Consider the following 15189-nt stretch of genomic DNA (forward strand, 5'->3'; position numbering starts at 1 on the left):
AGCAGGTTAGGTGTCATTGTTGCTACTTCATAAATGAAGAAACAGAGGCAAAGAAAGTTCACACTTACCCAAGGTCATACCGAAGGTCGCATAAAGAGAAAGTGGCAGACAACCCCAGGGATGTCTGACTTTATAGGTGTGTTCTTTCCACTGTGGAGTTGTGGGTTCCCTGACTTCTGTTTGGAACAAAGCCTGGTAATTTGGCATCGTAAGCAGATTCAGTTAAAAAGCACAGATCTGGATTCAAATCCCAGCTCTGCCACCCATCAGCTGTATAACCTGAAGCCAGCCTCTGAATCTCTGTGGATACCTGTTTCTCCATGAAGAAACTGAAAAGGTGGAACCGAGCAATCCATGATTCTACTTACTCCTCCCAACCGCCCTGGGGGGGTAGGAAGGGAATGACTATCAATAAGTCCGGAAGAAGAAATTAAAACCCAGAAAGACTGTGTGACTCACATGTGGTTAAGAAACATGTCAAGTCAGTGGTCCAGAGAAAAACCACCTGGGCAGGAGGTGTCTGAACATATCACAATTGTCACCTCCTCTTGAAACCACAGTTTTTATGGCTCAAAAGAGATATTAAGATAACAGGCTAACTTAGAGTTTCTATAAATTTAAAGCACCTACTTTTTTTAATGACTTTTTTTTTTAATTGGGGAATAGTAAGTTTCTCCAGGGCCCATCAGCTCCAAGTCGTCATCCTTCAATCTAGTTGTGGGGGATGCAGCTCAGCTCCAAATCCAGTCGCAGTTTTCAATCTTTGGTTGCAGGGGGTGCAGCCCACCATCCGTGTGGGAATTGAACTGGCACCTTGTTGAGAGCTCGTGCTCTAACCAACTGAGCCATCCGGCTGCCCCTAAAGCATCTACTTTTAAAGTCTCTGATGTAGAACACTTTCTGTGAGGTGATTGAAACAAAGCATTAGGAATGGTAGAATGCTGGATGAGCTCTCAGGGGCTAAGCGTTCTTGCTTGTGCCAAGATGGCGGGATGTGAGAGTACATGCCACATGTTCAAGAGAAATGACTTCCCTGAAATGATACAATCCGCAGAAGTCTATTAAAATGTAATCTGTGGAAAATCTAAAGTTGCCTTGGGCTTTAGGCTTGTTGTTACACACGGGAATGCTGTCTCTGTTGATTACTTTCCTATTTTGTTGGGTTTGCTGGATAAGTGCTGTATGTGAAACACTTGGAATCATTTAAATAGGAGCGAAAAAGACTAACAAGTCTTTGCTTTACCATGACAGGAGACCTACAGTAGTGGCTTTGTGTGTTTGATGTTTAACTGAGCACATACTATGTTAAGGAAAAACTTTACATAGGCAAATTTAAAGTCTTAGGTTAAGTGTCCCTGTATCTTCAGAGAAAGGTTATTTTAGCAAAGAAATCTTTCTCTGTTTCCCTTGCAGCAAGGGCAGAGTTAAATCATATCTTCCTTCTTCAGCCTATGAAATTGATGTTGAATTTTTGTTCCTTTTGGCTAAATAGTATTATTCTATGTTTGCTGGCACAGAATCATCGGGCCACATAGTTTCCTGTAAGTAAAAAACCGAACTTGTGAAAACTGGGTTCTCATCCCTCTCTGTAACACTAGTACTTGTGCAAATCTAACATTTATGGAATTCTTTAGTTTATGATTTGGGACTCTCCTCTCCACCTCCTGCACCACCAGACAAGAACCTCTCTCTCTTTCTCTCTCTCGGATCCAGGTCTAGGCTACAAGCCTGTGGGCCATGGAGCTTGGGATCTCCAATGCGTGACCCTTGTGGGTTAGGCTTGAGAGTTGTGTAGGTGAGGGCCAGCCTGGCTGAGCTGTAGGTGCCCCAAAATGTCAGGGCAATGTCATGGAAAATCTGACTTGTGAAGAGCACACAGAGGTGAAGGGCCTGCTCATCTCTTTGGCAGGATTTAAAACTATCTGGGATGGCAGCGATAGAGGAAAAGATGGCAAATGTTAGCAGAAGGGAGAGACTTAGTTTGTACTTGTGGGCTCACATTTTTCCCTGAGAGAAATGCCCTCCTGACCCTCTCTAGCCCCTAAAGCCCAGAGGAAGGGTTTTGCTGGCATGATAGTGTTTTGAAATGGGTTGCTTTTCCCCATAGATTTCTGACATGCTTTTAAAAATTGGACTCAGCATCTTCACAAGTTATTTGTGCATGATATCTTCATGTTCTTTTTCCTAGTTGCTGCTTATTCTATCTATCTATCTATCATCTATCTATCTATCTATCTATCTATCTATCTATCTATCTATCTATCTATCTTCCAAGCTACTGGCTCCTTTGATGAATATTTATTCAGCACCTACTATGTGCTAAGCACTGTATATAATATTGTGATTGAGAATGCCAAGGCTTTGACATTCTAATTAGAAGCTCTTCAATGATTCTGCCCCTTTACCTTCTCTTTGCTGCTTTTGCTTTCTAGGTTATCACACATGCTTCATATTCATCTTTAATTTTTTCGTCTAAAGATAAGGTACTAAAATATAATTTTCAAAAATGTAAAATCATGACTTTCACACAAATATAAAATGAACACATGCTAAATAAAGACCTTAGCTCACTAATCCATTAGGGAACCAGACAGATGTTAAAACCAGTTCAAAGGACAATGTGAAGAACAAATATATATGTCGGCAATCTGGAATGCTGAAATGAGTTCCCTCACACATAGGTGCAAAATAGCCTGGCACATAGGAGGTACTTAATCAATGTTAGCTGTTTGTTTGTAGGACATGTCTGTCGTACCTGGCAATTCTTAATAAATATCACTCAATTAAATGGTATTAACAGAAGGGTGGGTGGGGTGGAAGGGGACAGTGACCTGAGCAGAGCCATAAACTTGGAGGGGCCACTTACGGAAGAAGTCAGGTTTTGCATAGCAGGCTGTTCTGCAGATGATATTTGAAATGTTTACGCCTATTCCTGTAGTTGCTTAGACTTGCTTTTAATTTAGGATGATTCTAAGACCAGACTAGACAAGCGATGATGAATTTCAGTGAAACCTCCCAAGAAGAGAGCAGGTTTTTGCATGCCACATTTGAACTTCTCATTTTCACATAGAGAGAGGTGAAAGGTTTTTTTTTTTTGAGTGGAGTTGAAATTGTCTTTTAAGGAGTAGAATCATAAAGAGATGTGGGTCCTCAGGATGGCAGGGTCGAATAGAAAAAGCAGCACTGTCCAGGGACCAGGAGAGCCCCATTTCTTCTCTAACCGTAGACAGTGGTACTTGTCCAGATCAGTTAATGCTCTCTGCTTCCGATAACTAAGTGGACCATACGTTTTAAACTGCTCCATGAGGTGCTTTAGGAGCTTTGCAAACATTGGATTCAAGTTTCATTTTTTACTATTTAAAAATTGGTTGTTTAAAAGCAAACGGTGTGATTAATGCCAGACAAGGTATTTTTCAGAGGCCCCACTCACTGCTTCACCCTCTCCCTAATTAAAGAAGCACAAATAGTGGTCCCGGCAGTCAGGGTAGTGTTTTTCTGGACAGTCCTGCTCTGAAGGAGCTGTCATACTCGGATGGGGTGGGCACGGGAGGATGCAAAACCCATGTAATGAGTTCCTGGTTTTAATATTTCCAGTTCTCTGCACACAACTACTTCTCCGTAATGATGTAGATTAGGCAGCTAATAATTCACCTGTCTTTCTAATGTGAATCTTCATGAAGGAGGGCAATGAAATAAATTAATTTTAAAACTGGACTGGAAAAACTTAAAACAAAAAAAAGCAAGTGATTTGGGATAATGAAAAAGTTCTGACCTAAAACTAATAAAAAATAAAATAAAAATAAAATAAAATGAGAGAGGTTTATATAAAAAAGAAAAGAAAAATTTCTGGAAGTGGTTAGTGGTAATGGTTGTACAACCTTGTGAATGTACTTAATGCCACTGAATTATACACTGAATGATTAAAATGATAAATTTTATGTTGTGTATAGTTTATTACAATAAAAAATTAAAGCAAATAGTAAGATATAAGATGAGTTATATCTTAATTTTCATAAATTGGAGATTTCCCATGTGCTATTTAGTTTTTATGTAGACTTTGAATAAAGCATTTCCTCCCATCTTTATTTATTTGAAGAAAAGGTGACTCTTTAAAAATTGTTACCATTTGCAACTCCATTTATATCCAAATCAGAATTTTCTTGATATTTACTGAGTGACCAAAACTAAGTACAAAAACCCATCGGATGATGAAGCCGTTACTATTTTCTGTTAGTCCTATTTCTAAAAGTTTGTGTTAAACAAAATCAGCCACTTGGAATGACATAATAAGGAGTTGTTTTCATTTTAATATTTAAAAAAACAGTTATGATAAAAATGCCATTTTAATCTGTTATAGTTTACAATACTGTCTAGAGTGCCATTGCTCAGAAAAAAAGTTTGAAACCACTCTACTACATCATCTTAAAATTCTCTCTGACTTGTTTATTATAATTTTAAAATATTTAGTGTTTGAAAAAGATTTATATCCTGTGGGTTGCTTTTAGCAGCCAATGAAAAAATAATATAAGCAAGATACATATTTATCTTCAGAGAAGGCAAATCAAAAAGATGGAATTATTCAATGAGTCTATCCCCCATCTTCAAATGGCTACATGTAAATATTCATAGACACTGGAGTTCTAATTTCTTGATGTCTGGACAGAAGAGTTATGCTAATTTAACAGTTCTTAGTCTTGGTCTTATAAAGTTATTTCTTAAAACCCTTTTGTTCTAATTTAATCCCCCTTTTCTATCTGAGTTACATAGCTCTTTCAAAGAAAGTGCTTTCCAAATTATCTAGATCAGAAAAGACCTCTCCCCACACATTTTGATGCAAACTTCATGTGTATGTGTTTACCTAGGGAGACAGTCATAGTTTTATCAAATTCTCAAGGAATTCTGTGAGATGTAAATAATTTCCTTCATCCTTAATCTTCCTTTCCTTTTTGCTAATGTAAATTTTGCCTATGAATCATCTAAAAGGGAATTTTGCTATGAACAGTAGGATCAGGTCACCAAGAGACATAAAGAACGTGTCCAAGTCTGGGGCATTTATTTCTTTTGGGATGAACTGCCAACACCATGTTAAAATCTCTATACCACTATGAGACTGCACTTGAATTTTAATTTTCAGTTTAGTTTGAAATATAGGAACACAGAGATAAATCATCTGGGACAAAAACCAAAATAAACTGGTGCAAGAGAGTTAATGATACACTCCATATTCAAATAAACATCTAAGAAATTTAAATTATGACATATCAGATGAGCTTGATATATTTCATAAAAGTTTAATATTATACTAGAAGAAAATACTTAATTGAGATCAGGAAAATATTGTCCCTTTGTTTTTAAGTGTAGACTCTTTTTAATTAAAGATAGCTTTTAGGATTTTCTAAAGCAAAAAGAGTCAGAAGCTACTGATTTTTCTCTTCTTTCCTACTGAATATATTTGAATAAGTTTTTTGATACAGTGATTTTTGTGGTTTGGTAAGACATCCAGGAGATTAAATTAAAGGTAGATTATATTGAGAGGTCACGTAACCCCCAAGTCTCCATTTTCTCATAATATCCAAATGAATCAATACAGCCAAATTACAAGATTAAATATGATAGTGATTATTGAGAATACCTCTCAAGCTGGGCAGTTGTTTTTGATAGTACTTATTTTGTTATTATATGTTATGATACCTACAAAACCCAGAAGTGATAATCAAGAGGTGAAGAGAAAAAAGGCTACAAAACGCATTACTGACTTCACACTTATTCATCGGAACAAGCTGTAATGTATTTCCTTAACAGTTGTGATGTTGGATTTTTAAAGGTTATCTTCCACTTACTAACCCCTTACTGTAATTAAGATTCTTCAGCCCAGGACTTCATACTTGTTGGAAATAAATTATGGTTTTGCAACTAACAATTAATATTTGGTTAGAAACTGACATTACCAAGTTGAGAGTAGCTCAAAGTATCTTATCTTATCCATATCAACTCTCACAAATTACCCCCAAATTTAGGCTCTTTAAGCAAGAATACACAGTTATTCTCTTATAGAGTTTCTGAGGGTCAGGAATTCAGGAGTAGCTTAGCTGGTGGTTCTGGCTTGATGTGATTCAGGAGTTGGTAATCAAAAAGTTGGCTGAGGGTGCCGTCTTCTGAAAATTTGCCTGGGGATGAAGAATCTGCTTCCAAGATGGCACATTCACATAACTCTTGGCAAGAGGCTTCAGTTGCTCATCACGGGGCCTCCATGTAGGTCTGATTGAATGTCCTCAGAACACACAGAAAGAGTGATCTAAGAATGAGAGCGAGGAAGAAGGCGCAGTGCTTTCCATGAGTGAGTCCCACAAGTCACACACTGTCACTTCTGCCCTATTCTATTGGCTAGAAACAAGTTACTAAATACATCCCACATTCTAGGGGAGAGCAATTCGGCTTCATCTCTTAAAAGGAGTATCAAAGAATTTGTGAATTTATTTGGGAATTTATCAACTTATTTTAAAACCCCCACAAACATACACTGTTTAAAACAGAGTGGGTCAGCACTGCAAGACAGAATGTGGAAGTTAAAACAACGAACATTTCTAGAGTGACTCACTGTTTAGAAAGCATCTCCCCATGTTTTCTTATCCAGTTGTCACAACAACCCAGTGGATCAACAGCATTAACGTCCCAATTTAAAAATGAGGAAGTGGAAGATAGGTGACTTTTTGTAAGGTTATTTAGCAAGTAAGTTGTATAGCTGGGAATTAAACCCAGGTTTTCTGACACCAAACACTACCCTCCAAATGGAAACACAGGTAGAAAGGCCTTCCCAGACATGTGCCATTGGCAAGTCTGACTATTCCTCACTCCCACAAATTGTTTTTCCCCATTTTATTAATTGAAATTTCTATTGTCAACTTACGTACTTCTAAAATTACTTGAGGCAGCGCAGAAACAAAATATTTAAGAAGCAAGCAGGAGAAGTAAATACTTCTCAATACCAGAGTTGATCAGATTACAACACTTGGCAGTAAATTTGGTTCATATATTTCTGGCAGCGAAGGTAAAAAGAGAAACATGATAGGCTACAGGGGTTTCATTTTCTGACAAGAGCAAGCATACATGTTATCATTGCCTGAAATTAAATTGAAGAAAGAATTTATCACATGGATCTGGGTAAGCTAATACCACTTGATAAGGGTGGTCGACATCTTTAATGATATGCTCATATGACCCTGTATGTAAACAGAGGACATATTCACCTTTAACTTGGTGAATATATTTGAGCAAGTATTTGAGCAAGAAGCTAAGGATAAGGTGGTTCAGGTATGTTGCTCTCTAATTTCTTTACCAAATTAAGAATGGAACTTGGAGAATATACGTGAATGGATGGTTAATCTATCTGCTGGACTCTCTCTCTCTCTCTCTCTCTTTTTAAAGATTTTATTGGGGAAGGGGAACAGGACTTTATTGGGGAACAGTGAGTACTTCCAGGATTTTTTCCAAGTCAAGTTGTTGTCTTTCAATTGTAGTTGTGGAGGGCGCTCCAGGCCCAGTTGCCGTTGTTAATTGCAGGGGGTGCAGCCCACAATCCCTTGTGGGAGTCTAACCAACAACCTTGTGATTGAGAGCCCACTGGCCCGTGTGGGAATTGAACCAGCAGCTTTCGGCCTTAGGAGCACGGAGCTCCAACCGCCTGAGCCACCGGGCTGGCCCTGAACTCTCTCTTTTAACGTCAGAAATCATAAGTGCTTCTGAGCTGCTGAAGAATTTTTTTGTCTTGACATCCTCTAACAGGCACCTATAGTACAAGTACTCTATATTGTTAGTTAATTTAGGGGTCTTGGATATTTGGTATGATGGAACAAAAACTGCTAATATAATGTCATAGAAAAATGTAAAATAAGTAAGTTGGATCACATGAACTCTAAAGTCCCCTTGGGGCCAAAATGTGATGATTCTCTGACTTTAAGAGTGAGATGCCAATATGAGTTCTTGTTCTGATGGAGAGCCAACCCACTTTGGCCTGGGTGCGAGAAGCAATACGATCAAAATCCTTGGCTAATTTTCTCCTCTGAAAGGAATTTCAAATATATCCAAGCTCCCGTGCTAGTGACTGATTGAAACCAAAGCTTTATACTGCATGACATAGGATCCTGGAACAGATAACTTTAGCCTGAATAAAAATTAAGGCAGGTGTAAGCAGCTGTCCAATCCTTCTGTAAAAGAACTCAAGTCTATCTCTACCAGTAATAATGTGCCTTTGTCCAAGTACTCCAGCTCTGTCAGGATTTCTCTAGTTAGCTGAAAAATATGCCCTAAATATTACCCCCAAAGTAGAAGACTGAGAGTACTTTTATTTAGTTATTATAGTACCAATTAATGTTTCTGTTTATTAATGGGAATGCTCCTTCCAGAATAGAACTGTAAATAAAATACATAACAATTAATATCACTTATTTCTGTGTTAGACCAGTTGTTCTTCCTCCAAGGAAGTGAATAAGCAATAAAGTAAATAATCTTTCATTTTAAAAAGTGAAAAGCATTCTCTTTGGACACTGTTTATGTGCCCTGAGCAAATAGGTATTAACTTAATAAGTTTATTACCTGTATATATTTCTGTAACACGTGTTGAGAAGTATTGCAGAGAGATAAAACTAATCTGCATGTGAAAAGTAGAGGGAAATGAGGGTTAATCTTTGTGCAACAATCCAGAGTCCAGAGAAGTAGGCCATCGGAGTGGAGAAACAACTTGTCAGAACGACTAGTAGATTTAGATTCTCTTCTGGTCCAGGGTTAACATCTGCACTAGTTGCCTTTCTGATTCAAGAGGACATTGTTCAGTATAATCTTTTTTTTACATCGCACAGAATTATAAATATTAATTTTCGTGGCATATAGAAAACTTCAAAAGTTGGAAACCTACTGAAAGACGTTATTACAAAGTTGTCATTTAGAATAAAAGGATAGGCTTACAATTATGCAAACTTCAGAGCAAGGAAAGAAATTAAGTGGTGCTGAGGGAAATCTATTCTGGGGAATTGTATGAACTGAATAAATATTTACCAGGAAGAGAATCTGGTGAAGGCCCTTCTAAGCAGAGAAAATGAATGGCAAGACAAGTTGGTGTTCCTGTATTCAGGAATGAAAGACATTGAATATAGCTGGAGCACAGAACTCTGGGAGAGGGGTGAGAGTGAGCAGAAGCCACATCCTGTGGGGCCTCATGGGCCAGTCAGGGGCGCTTCTACTGCTCAGCCCAGGCCCCTCCTCGGGCCAGGTCAGCTCTTAGCATCCCCCTTTCTTCCATGACTGTAGGCCCCCAGGACTCTGCTGGCTTTCCTCCCTTCCAAAGCTGTCGCCACCCACCTTTTCTCCTGAATCTGGAAGGTAATGCCGTCAAGCTCCCAGATTCTTTGTTTCTGGTAAGACAGCATGCAGCCTTTTGGTTAAAGAACATTCAATACTAATTATCATGGCAAAATGCTCAAGGAATATAAAAAATATGTAATAGACGTGTATGTGGGAAGTTTTACTTTAAGAGGAACATAATCTGATTTACATTTTGAAGAGATCACTCTGGGCTATCCTGCAGAGAATGGATGGTAGGGGTAGGGGTAGGGGTAGAGTAGAAGTAGGGAGAAGGTAGAAGGTAATGCAGGTACCTAGAGAGAGGTGATATGCCCTGGACTAGGATCTAGAGGGCAGATGGTAAAAATTGTTAGATGCGGGGCATAGTTTGAAAATAGAACCAACAGAACTTGCCAACAGATTGGATACAGTTGATGATGGAAAGAGAAGAATCAAGGATGAACCATTACACATCTACGTGAGTGTCGCTCTGTTTCTCAGGCCCTGCCCTTCTGACAACTACTCTCTTCTAGACATTTTCTCTGGACTGACTAGCATTGAGCTTTGGGGTGAATTGCTATAAATAACTGAAAATATTTAAGTAGGAAAATGACGAGATAATTTTTCTCCTCTTCTATTAGGCTTATATTTCTTCTGTTGGAATGACACTTTGTTACACGATGACAAGTATGCCTGCTCTCCAAGAAGAAAAGGGCTTGTGTGTGTATGTGTGTACACACACGTGTGCACACATGTGTGGGGAAGAGGAGCGCTTCTCTCCCATTCACAGCACGAATTGCTTTATCTGGTTAGTACTTGACTTTGTAGAATGCAGAGAGGTGGGCTTTGATGTGGAGTACAGGACCAGGATATTGATGAGGGAGTGAGAGGAAAAGGCTGATAGTGGTTAGGAGAGGTAAAATAATGTGCAGGGATTCCTAAAGCACACTTTACCCTACCTCACTTAAGTGTCACTCCCAAAGATTGGTTCTGTGAAGAAAACAAGTCTACTGCAGGTCCCTTCCACCCTATTGGCCAAGGAATCAACCAGAGCTGATTTGGGGCTTGGAGGAGAGGTGATGGTTGTGGATTTTCAGCAGCGCGGTCCCTGCCGATCCAATACTCATATGATTCAAGGATGTTTGAAGGGAAAGAAGGCTCCTGAGGGATTCCTCCCTCCACAATCTGAGCTGGATTCAGATTCAGATTGTGATGCTGTAGAGTTACCCTAGGGGTGAAATTAGAGGAATTGTATAATTGTATAACCACAGTAAATCACTTCATTCCTGCAATGCTCATGTGATATCAGTAATTGAGAAAACAGATTCTTCCCATTTAGAACTGCTATGACAGCACATAAATTAATGAGCCCAAATGAGACTATAAGTGTGCAATGGAGAGAGAGTATTCCCTCTGCCTCCACCGAAGAGCCTTCCTTTGAATCTGTCTTAAGTGGAGTTCAGTGACTAATTTGATTCCTTGAATTAGCCGTTGCTGTAATCACCAGTGGTAGTGCCATGTGATGGCTTCCTGATGTCAGTGCTGATAGAATAGCAAAGTTGCTAATATTTAGCACAGTGATCTCCCACTGTAATCACAAAGACACGGCTGTCAGTCACATCTCTACCCACTCCACCTCTAACTATGCTCTCTTTTCTTCAGCACTAGGTAAGTGGGAGTAGAGTTGGGCCTAAAACTCGCTGTTGAGTATAGCTGCTTAGCATAAAGCTGTGAATGGGATCACTGTTTGGGGGCAACATTAATTAGCCTCAGTATAAGTCAAGTGGCTTGGTGAAGAAGGGCAATACTTAGGGCATTTATTTACTCTTTTAGTCTTCGCTCCATTTGCTAAAAGTGGTAAGGAAGCCGCCATATATGAGCTACTATCAGTTTGGTGCAAAAGTAACTGCGGTTTAAAAGGTTAAAAATCATTGCAAAAACCGCAATTACTTTTGCACCAACCTAATAATATCTTTATCTTGATGAATAACAAATGATTTTATTTTCACCAGTGACATTATGTTATATTCTTTTTTTTTTTAAGTACAATATTTTCCTCTATACCTAACAGAAGGTTTATATGTGCTGTTTGCTACCTACCACACCATCTCTGAAGATCAATGTCAGCAATAAACGAAAGAGCTTAATGCAGAGGCCATAATTCTTTGTGCATCTGTTAACAAGCAACATTCTTTTAAAATAGCAATAGTGCTTTCAAGGTCCTGTTATTATTCAGGCAGGGACTCAAAGCTATCGCTTTCTTGGATCACTTTCTTGGCACACGTAGAAGCCCAAATGTAAGATGTGTTCTGTGGGCAACTGTCTGCTTGTTTTCTTTCCTAGACAAGTGGTTAACCCGTGTTGCCTATCCTGTGTTTATGGAATTCCAGAAAGTTTATGTCATAGAAATCACTGGTGTGTGTGTGTGTGTGTGTGTGTGTGTGTGTGTGAGAGAGAGAGAGAGAGAGAGAGAGAGAGAGAGAGAGAGAGAGAGAGAGAGAGAGAGAGGTTTATAGAATGAAACTAAAACATCTTGAGGAGAAATCCATCAGTTTGTGGTGACCGAGAATGTCGCTAGAGGAAGCTGGCCTTCGCTTACATGTGTTGTCTATTGTGTTCACTGTTTTCTGTTTTACAAGCTGTGGAGAGTAAAAGAATACATCCAAGTGGTAACAGGCAAAAGCTCCAGAGCAGGGAACAGCTAAAGTCAGACACACCGGTTTATGAAATCTATCATTAAGTCTTTCATTTGGTCCTAAAATCTTAAAGCGTTCTTTAATTAGCATCAGTTTCTAAAATAAATAGAGTAGGAGAGAAAAAAACTAGAATTTCTTAGAAGGAAAAAGTCCCAAGGGAGCTTTTATATTTTTAATGTTGCCTTAAAAAAAGTTGCTATTACACTGTTTATCCCCCAGGAACTTAACTACTTTTCAGGTGGAGTGAGGGGCCAATTTTAAATTCCAGGTTTTGTTTCTGATTTTAAAATCACAGCTAGCACAATCCCTAAAGAAAATGGTTTTCATGATATCCATAATACATCTTAATGTTTTAATTCACCCAAACCACCCACTGAATGCTATAGGGCATTTTGAGAACATCCCCTAATTCTTGGAAATAGCATGCTTTCTCTTATATTCTTCCAAACACTAATCCTTGGGGGAAAAAACACACCTTCTCTCATTTTCTATTCAGTGTTGCTATTGTTGTAATCTAAGTGAGGCCTCTTTGCAAAAGTGCAAAATGAAGTTTAACCTACAATTGAGTCTTACATCCTGTGGTCTTGGAATTTTTAAATTTCATTCAAAACACACATTATAAACAAATTCTCCCAATGACCATCTAGAGAGGAATGTGGCAAAAATCCAGAAACTATTGTAATATTTGGAACCAGCATAAGCACAAATAATCAGTATGTTTTTTCAAGAGGGGATTATGGGTTGTATTTTTACAAACCCTACAGGGATTTGCACGAGATGGACAAAGCTAAATTCCGTACTACTTGTGTGCCTCCAAAAGAAACCCAACCCTTTACAGTAAATAAAGGGGAAGAGAGGTATTAAAAGGATCTTCTTAATAACTAATATTTGTTCAATAGAACCATAATTTGAGGAAACATTCTGGCTTAGAAATTCCTGTAAAAGTCAAGTTCAAAGCAGTATGCCTGACACGCCTGTTCTTTAACGCATGAGTTTGGTATTATTAACAGTGCAGAGTGATTCAGGGTGGGAGGGGGTTGTGGAGAGGACAACAATGGACAACACCAAAAATGACATCACCAACTCAGGAAAGTCCAAATTTTAGAAGCAAGAAAACCAGTGTAGTTATTGGAATACAAAGTAATAGTCTGAAAAAGCACTTCTAAGAAGAAGTAAATCTGTAAAATGCATTTAAGTAGAATTAAGACTAACTATTTGAGAGGCATATAAAATCTAGACTTCCAAGAGACAAAGAGGACAGAGAAAGCTGTATTACTACCTCTAAATATGCAGCTTGTCCTACACAAACCTCACATTTCCCTCCTGCTCAAAAAAAAAATGAAAGAAAAGAACTCAAAAAAAAAAGAGAAAAGAATGGGGCAATGAAATAAACAGTTTATACCTCAAAAGATGAAAGATTTAAGGATAGGGGAGGGGAGGGAGAGTCAACTAAGAAACAACAAACTAGTGACATTTCAAAATTATTCTTATCTTTTTAGCAAAGTTTAATATTATCGTATCTTATGTGTTTCTCATTTTATACTTCAGTTAATTTTAAGAGTCTATTAAATTCAACAACTGTTCTAAACCTGTTGAGAAGAACATACTTATCTAGAGGATTCACCCTAAATTTCACTTATATTTTAGTATATGTGCTGCCGAAGCGAGCAGTTTCACTTATTTTTTAATATCATTATTAACACATATTGTAAGTCTGCAGACACCGATGGTATGTAATATTTTTCTGCCCATAAATAATTGAATGTGAGTAGATTTTACCACCTCCGTGATGTTTCAGTTTCAGTTTTAATATGCCATTCTGAGAAATTTTTTGAACTAATATAGCATCATAGGCTGTTTTGTTTTTAATCATCAAGAAAATGCATCATTTCACTGGGCGGAACAAGGGAAAAAGGTTTTCTTCATATAAATTGTACTAATTTTATAGTACACAGACAGGAATTGCATTATCCTGACAAACCACAAGCAGCTTCTCAGAAAAGATAGCTAAGACTGATTTTAAAATAATTTTGTATTCACCCCCATTACAAATAGATGATTATCTCTGAATATTAGTTCTGATAATATGTGACTTTACAGGCAAAATGAAATGGGACGTTATTATAATTTTTAAACAATGCTGAAATATTTATGCCCAAACTCCTCAGCATACCCCAACTTCCTTCACAGCATTTTTTTTTTTAATGAAAACCTCTTAATGAAGAAGCAAGTTTTTTCCAAGGAGTAGGAATGGCATGAAATTATAAGTTGGCTGGTGGTATAAGTAAAAAGTTTCTTGATTTGGGGGCAGAAAGATGGCTTCAAATCTGATTTGTTCACTTCTGACCTCGGTGTTCGTGGGCAAATAAATCACTTGAACTTAGGGAGCCTCACCTTCATCACCTATAAAATACGGATAAAAGCACCCAGCTCCCAGCACTGCGCGCGCGCGCGTGTGTGTGTGTGTGTGTGTGTGTGTGTGTGCACGCACGCACGTCTGGGGTGGTGGTGGAGATGGATTGTAAATGTGAATAGCTGTTTTGCCCATTAATAATTGGTACTCAGAATTTGAATGCTCATAGCGTTCCTTTTCCCATGTAGACTTGACCAACGAAAAGTAGAAATACCCAAGTGTATACTTTTAAAAGACTTTGGTATCTGCATACTGCTAGCCTGAAGAATGAATTTAAAATTGGAAAGGCTGTGGGCGCATAGCCTCAGGCCCAGCTATGCCTTAGAGAAAGGAGTGTGGGGACAGAGCCAGGAGTGTAGTTTCCAGGCTCTCGCCCTCATGTGGAAAGGTGCTCACGGGTAGTAAATGGCCATCAATTGTGATTGGATGGCCATCAGCTGTGGTTAGTTGGCTGTCAGCTGTAACCAGTGAGCCATTGGCCACTAATATAACTGCCGTGGCTACACAAGGAGAAAGTGGGGGCTAGCAAGAAGATGGTGGCTGAGCTAACAAGAGCGGATTGTAGTTAGCAAGTGAGGTTGGTTGGCAGAGAGAAGTGGAGGGCAAGTTGCAGATAGTGTGGCTCCTGCTTCCTGTGTCTCCAACCCAGCCATCAGCGAGACTGTAGTGGATAACTCCCCTATCTATGCCACCGTGGGTGTTCCTTTTTGGCTTTACCATATCCTGCATTCTTATGTGGGGAGC

General features: G+C 38.7%; 1 protein-coding gene across 2 annotated transcripts in view; it reads left to right on the plus strand.

The window, feature by feature from the left end:
* The window catches only part of RBPJ (recombination signal binding protein for immunoglobulin kappa J region), a 201128-nt gene that overhangs the window by 76973 nt on the left and 108966 nt on the right, over nucleotides 1-15189 (plus strand). The window lies entirely within an intron of this gene.

This window comes from Rhinolophus sinicus, linkage group LG02 (assembly GCF_036562045.2).
Source record: "Rhinolophus sinicus isolate RSC01 linkage group LG02, ASM3656204v1, whole genome shotgun sequence".
Lineage (NCBI taxonomy): Eukaryota > Metazoa > Chordata > Mammalia > Chiroptera > Rhinolophidae > Rhinolophus > Rhinolophus sinicus.